This window comes from Gordionus sp. m RMFG-2023, chromosome 1, assembly GCF_954871325.1.
Source record: "Gordionus sp. m RMFG-2023 chromosome 1, tfGorSpeb1-WG-v2, whole genome shotgun sequence".
NCBI lineage: Eukaryota > Metazoa > Nematomorpha > Gordioida > Chordodea > Parachordodidae > Gordionus > Gordionus sp. m RMFG-2023.
Window position 1 is genome coordinate 5,752,099 of NC_088775.1, and position 6,245 is coordinate 5,758,343.

The 6,245-nt window shown below is 24.5% G+C and overlaps 1 long non-coding RNA gene across 1 annotated transcript; it reads right to left on the minus strand.

Annotated features, from left to right (window-relative positions):
* Window positions 1–1,423: 1,423 nt before the first annotated feature.
* Window positions 1,424–4,973, minus strand: LOC135922465 (uncharacterized). Its single transcript, XR_010570917.1, has 4 exons — window positions 4,885–4,973; window positions 3,083–3,239; window positions 2,114–2,224; window positions 1,424–1,559 (listed from the first exon to the last, which is right to left on the minus strand). It is a non-coding gene; the product is annotated as an uncharacterized LOC135922465 (long non-coding RNA).
* Window positions 4,974–6,245: the final 1,272 nt, after the last annotated feature.

A 6,245-nucleotide genomic window follows, 5' to 3' on the forward strand; every position in this document is an offset into this window, starting at 1 on the left:
TCATCTTAGAAGCTTAATTCATTTTTTTGGGCTAAAAGTTTGACTAAGCCACGAAAGAGATGGTTAAAGTTAGGTAATTTAACGACACTAACAAGAATCGAATAACTTTACAAATTTTAAAGCTCATATCTTGCAATTGCTCGCAGATATAAAAAAAATTTTATAAATGCGATTTTAAACCTATTTTTGCTTGTATATTTGGTTTGTATGCAAAGCCAAACTTTTGAAATGTTAGAATATTTAAGGAAACCTACAAAAAATGTTTTGGCCACATTTTTTTTTATTTAATTTTTTATTTAACGAAAAGGCTTATTTCGTTTGATTCATTTCAATAAAGTTTTTAAAATAAATTTTATTATGTTTTATAGACAGCAATAAGACATGAATTTTATATTTGGGTATAGGTCTATTTCAAAAAAATTCAAATTATGTTATGTAGATTATTGAGGTTTAGATTAGACGTATTAAAATATAAAAATAGATAAATATTTATTGAAAGAGTAATTTTGTTTTTTTCTAATTTTGATCAAATATATTCTAAATTTAATTAAAAATAGATATCGTTATGATTATTATAAAATATATTACAATTCGGGAATCTTTTCAGGATCATAGAAATCTGCTATATTATAATGACCATTTTCTTTAACATCGCATAAATCTTTGGTAACTATATCTAAATTATTATATACAATATTAATCAAATATTAGGTATAATACTATAATAAATAATAAAATATAATTTTTTTTAAATCGTGGAATGAAGAATTTCCTTTGTAAATATAATTTTCTCAAGGAACTAGCAAAACTTTTAATTGGGCTAGAAACTTTGGACTGCATTTATTTTATAGATGAGGTAAAAAGAAATAGAGTATATCATATTAATATTGATAAATTTAGATGACTTAATAATATTTATAAAAAAATACATGATACAATTTTATTCTTGAGTTATGACATTTGAAATAAAATTTTTACTACGGTTTTACCGTTCCGACCTCTTTAGTTTGAAAATTTTATACATATAGTTTATTACATAAAACATTTTATAAATGATATATTTGGAATATCTTTTTAATGGATATTTAGGTGTAATAATTAGATCTATTATATATTTTAAATATCAACGAATAAGTTTTTGTTTATTTAAATAGCACTATACTATTATTTTTTTTTTCAAAAGCGTTTTCCTAAAGAAAGAAAGAAAGAACAGAAGAACAGAACGGGACATATTTTTTAATCGGTTATGTAAATAGGAACTTAAAAATGCCTTCATTCAAGGTCCTTGGTTAAATTATATTTTCCATAATAATTGTTGTATAGTATAATAATCAAATATTTGAAAAAAAACAACAATTCTTTTTTTAAAAATAGATAATATAGTGTATACCTTTACATGTCTTGAGAATAATTAAGACTTTATGGGTATCTCCAGTCAGTTCTAAGACCTTATTTACATAATATATAAAGGAGTTTTGATATATTTCGCTTCTGACAAATGTTCCATCTTTATTAATTTCCTTAACAGTAAGGTTATTACCTCTCTGTTCTGCTTCGTTCTAAAATAGTGCAAACAACAAAGATATGTTTAAAAGATAATGATAATAGTATCTTATTCTGAATATAAAATTTAACTCTCCTTTGTTCATATTTGTTTTTTATTAGGTAATAATATTTAATAAAATTAAATGCCTTTATTTCCCTAATCTTTATATATTACATATATATATTATATATATCTAATCATAATCTCAACACTGATTTTAATCTCATAATATATGACAAATAATTTTAAAATGTCTATTAATTTAGTTTAATTTAAGCAAGCTTAGAGAGATAAAATCATGGTGCCATGTCCTGTATCTCCTTTTTTAATATGTGAGATTTTTTCAAGGATATTAATTCAAATAATGCACCAATATTTGGTTTCAAAATTTGTTGACCATAAAAAAAAAATATATAAAGTTATTTTTGCTAGCCAATTATTTTAAAGTAAAATTACAGTGATTATGTTTAGGTAGATGAAACTGAGGAATATGTACTAGAATTTTCATATTGAATTAACAATTTTAAAAACAGTTGTATGTTTAGTAAAGAAAAAAAAAAATTTTACGAATTTGTGGTTATTTGGAAAAGTGCAAGTCTGATAGCTAGCGTCATCAGCCTTAATAATCTTTCTGCATAGGCGGTTTGGAGAATCTGATGAATTAAATTTAACCCTTAACTGAATTTTAAAAAAAAATTATTGCAGAAACATATTTATAATAGTAAATATTCATAAAAATTATTAATTCCTCTGGCAATATTATATAAAATAATCTTAAGTAATGAAAGATTTAATATAAAGATGACAATATTTGTATATATGTTATGTATACACATACACATCTTTAATTAACTCCGATATGGTCAATTTTAGTCATTTAACCAATTTAAAAATCCGGTCAGCGGCCAGAGGTCCCTCTAACCTGATATTAAATTGTTCAGTTATATTAGCTTTTTAGAGAAATTGTTATCGTTACATTAAAATTTGTTAACTGCCTTGTTTCTAAACAATTAACTTGAATATTATTATTTTTTTTAATGATTTCGTTACAAATGTGTTAATGTAAATTATTATGTTAAATTAAATTTATTCTATACCTGATATAATTTATGAAAGAATTTAATATATTAATAAAAAAGGTTTTAATTAAATTTATAAAAAAATTAACCAAAAGCAATATAAGAATATACGTTTTATAAAATATGTCCATAAAATTCTAAACGTTTTTTTTTTGAATTGAGTGTTTCACGCGTAAAGTTCAATTAAGTTTAAGATTATTTTTAAAGTATCAAGCATAAACAATTTTATAATTAATTAATTTTATATATAAATTTTTTATACATTATAAAGTTAAGTAGATAAATCGGGAAAAATTTGACATTCAGTTAAAAGAGGCATTGTAATTATTGAGGAAAATTAATATGTTCCTTATATAATTATAAAAATATCTCTCATTTAAATCAAACTTTTGTCTATAAATTGACTGATCGAAAAACACTTGTTAAATTAAAGTTTTAATGATGAATGTATATTTACATTGCTTTCAACACTATGATACAATTTTTTTTTCTTTAGCCAATTGATTAGAAATATCGCATGATCGGATATTACCGCTCTATTTATAAAAATATTTTTGCCATCGGCATCCGTTACAATGAGGTTACCTTGTCTCTTCAAGTAAATCGGATTAACCCTATATGATTGAATATTTTTATTTTTTTAAAAAAAGAGTTTAATTTATTAAGAATTGAATAACTTTACAATTTAAGGTCCATATTTAGGGTGGACAAATAAAACAACTTCGCACTTCAAAGCCTTACAAAAGATCCCAAAGTACATATGATTTCAAAAGCATTTTCTGCTTTCTATAAATAATCGTGTTAATTAAAGTATAGTCACATATTATACTCTTCCTATTTGGTAAATTTTTTTAAAATATATTTGATATTATCCATCCCTTACTTATCCTTTCTCACTATATTGAGACTATTATTTTATTTATTTATATGATTCTAACTTAATTATTATATAATATTGTTTTTAATTAGCCGAATTCTTTGTATTACAATAAACAATTGAAAGGTTAAAAATTTAAGGATGTTTAATTAATCTATTTTTATATCGATAAATATTATAATCGCTTTGCCAATATATTTACATTTTTTTTAAATTTAATCAGAATATATAGGATTTAACGTATTTGGATTAGCTTTAGGTTGATATTAAAGTCTGATAATGCTCAAAGTACTCTCTAGAGCCATCTAAGCTTTTAGTCAGCCAAACCTACCCCGGTTCCGATTATTTTTACTAAGGTACCCAGCCCAATCTGGGTTTTTTTTTACAATTCATAAATATATCCTATGGAAAAATAATTAATAATTATGAGGGGTTTGATTGCATTTTTTTTTAAATTTCAAACACTGGTGACTTAAAGAAAATTTAATTAACCAAAAAAAATTACTGGTAGATCGAGTTTTATGAATGAATGATTATAGTTATCAGCTCATTTAATCAATAAAAAATGTTAATAAAATATAAGACTTTAAAATTGAAAAAAAAATTCTCATCCTCTAATAGGCGCAATGGGCATCTCCACTTTTTACAGGTCCGGCCCGTTAATTATATAAATTGTATGAGGGGGGGGGGGGGGGGAGAGTGATAAAGGCGTTTAAAAATTTTATTTGTTTAAAATTTACGCGAACGGGCAAATTTCCGTCAAGGAGTGCGAACGTCCCTCCCGCCCCCGTTTGGTACGCCTAGGTCTGTTTTCAAAATTTTTTTTAAAGTTGAAAATTTAGAAATAAATGTTTTTGACCATATTTTATTTTTATTTTTTTTAAAAAAAAAAATATTAAAATAGGTTTTATTTAGATCACATTCGAATTAATTTTTTCTAAAATGTTTTGGACATACTTGAGAATGATAATTGTATATTATAGTAATGAGTCTATTAATAAATTATATAATTTTAAATATTTACAGCCCGGCCTGGGTTTTAATATTTTCAGGCCCGCCCGCATTTTTTTCATATATATATTATATTTATTTTTAATTTTTATATCTAACCATAGCGATTTAAAATATTTGGTTTACGGCCGAGTAATTTTAAAAAAATAATTTTTTTTGACCAACCCGAATGTATTTAAATAATATTAAAATACGGCCCGTATCATGTGACCGGGCTTAGGGTCGAGCCTGCAGGCCTCTGATATAATTAAAAATATATTTAAGGTAATTTTTCAAAAAAAAAAAGATAAAATAAAATAAAATAAGGCGATAAAAGAAACCAACAAAATATACAATAATCTAAGTTTAATTTATTTAAAAAAATATATTACAATACTATGTTAGGAATATCTGTAGAATCGTAGAAATGCGTTATGTTATATTTACCATCTTCTTTAACATCGCACAAATCTTTCAAAGCTTTTTTTATTACATAAATATGGTATGTATACTATACTTATCACAATAGTATGTATATTAAATAATATAGAATAATTAAGAATTTCATATTGTTGTAGGGCTCTATTTTTGTAAAAATAGCTCTAACTCAACATTTTAGCCAAAAAAAATACATTAACAAGGCATGGAGATTCTGCTCAAGAGAGCCCTAAGGATATCTATCGACAAAATTTCGAGGCATATACATAATATTTATATTGGCTAAAATCTTAATTTAAAAATTGGCTAACTCGAGAGCCGTTTAAAAAAACACTGGAATATCATTAACAAAAAATCAGGTTCCATTAACTGCCACAATTCTTTAGTTGAAATTGAATCTCCAAATGGCATCAAAGAAGGAGGCAACAGAGAATATATTCTGTATCGTACAAATTTCTAAAAAATCACGATGCCCAAATGTTATTTTTTTTAAATAAGATATTTTTTAGAAAAATATTTTTAAATAGAGGCTTTAAAACTATTTTCACGAAAATAAATTAAACGATAGAAAATATTTATATTAAATTTGAGATATTTTGAAGCTATAAAGTTAAAAAGATTTATTTTAGCCAGCTTCGCTGTCCCGACTAGGATTGTTAAACGGCTCAATTGTGAGCCGATTTTCTAAAAACGGCTAACTCAATACCCAGAAATATATCACTCAAAGTCTGAAGATTTTGTTTATAGATAGCTCAAAGAATTGGACATCTATTATCAATTTTTTTTTTCTGGCCAAAATTAAAAATCAGCTGACTTTGTCTTTAAATAAGCAAAGTGCATTTATTTGCGCATCGCTCGAATTCAGAACTACATGGGTTATTTTCAAACGCAATTTTAAAAAAATTTAATCAAAATATAAAAATTATAATAATATAATGGTGTCCCTATAATTAAAAAATTAATATGTATAAATTTAGCGATGTTAAACGACTAATTCAGTATTTCATCCAGAAAAAATATTAAGCAAGCCTGAAGATTTTGCTCATAGAAGGAACCAAGATCTAGAACATGTATTAGCGAAATCTCGAAGTTTAGGCAAATATTTTTCTGGCAAAAATATTGAGTTACCCGTTTTAAAAGTTGATTCAAATTGAGCCGTTACCGTCGCATCCATGGAATATTAGGATCAGCACAAATGGCAGAAGTTTATTCTTCATTTTGTTAATTTTCGAGATAAAATCTCTTTTTTAATGGTATATTTATTAATTTTTAATATGTTTATATTAAAGAAGAAAAGAAAGAGATTTTTAAAAAT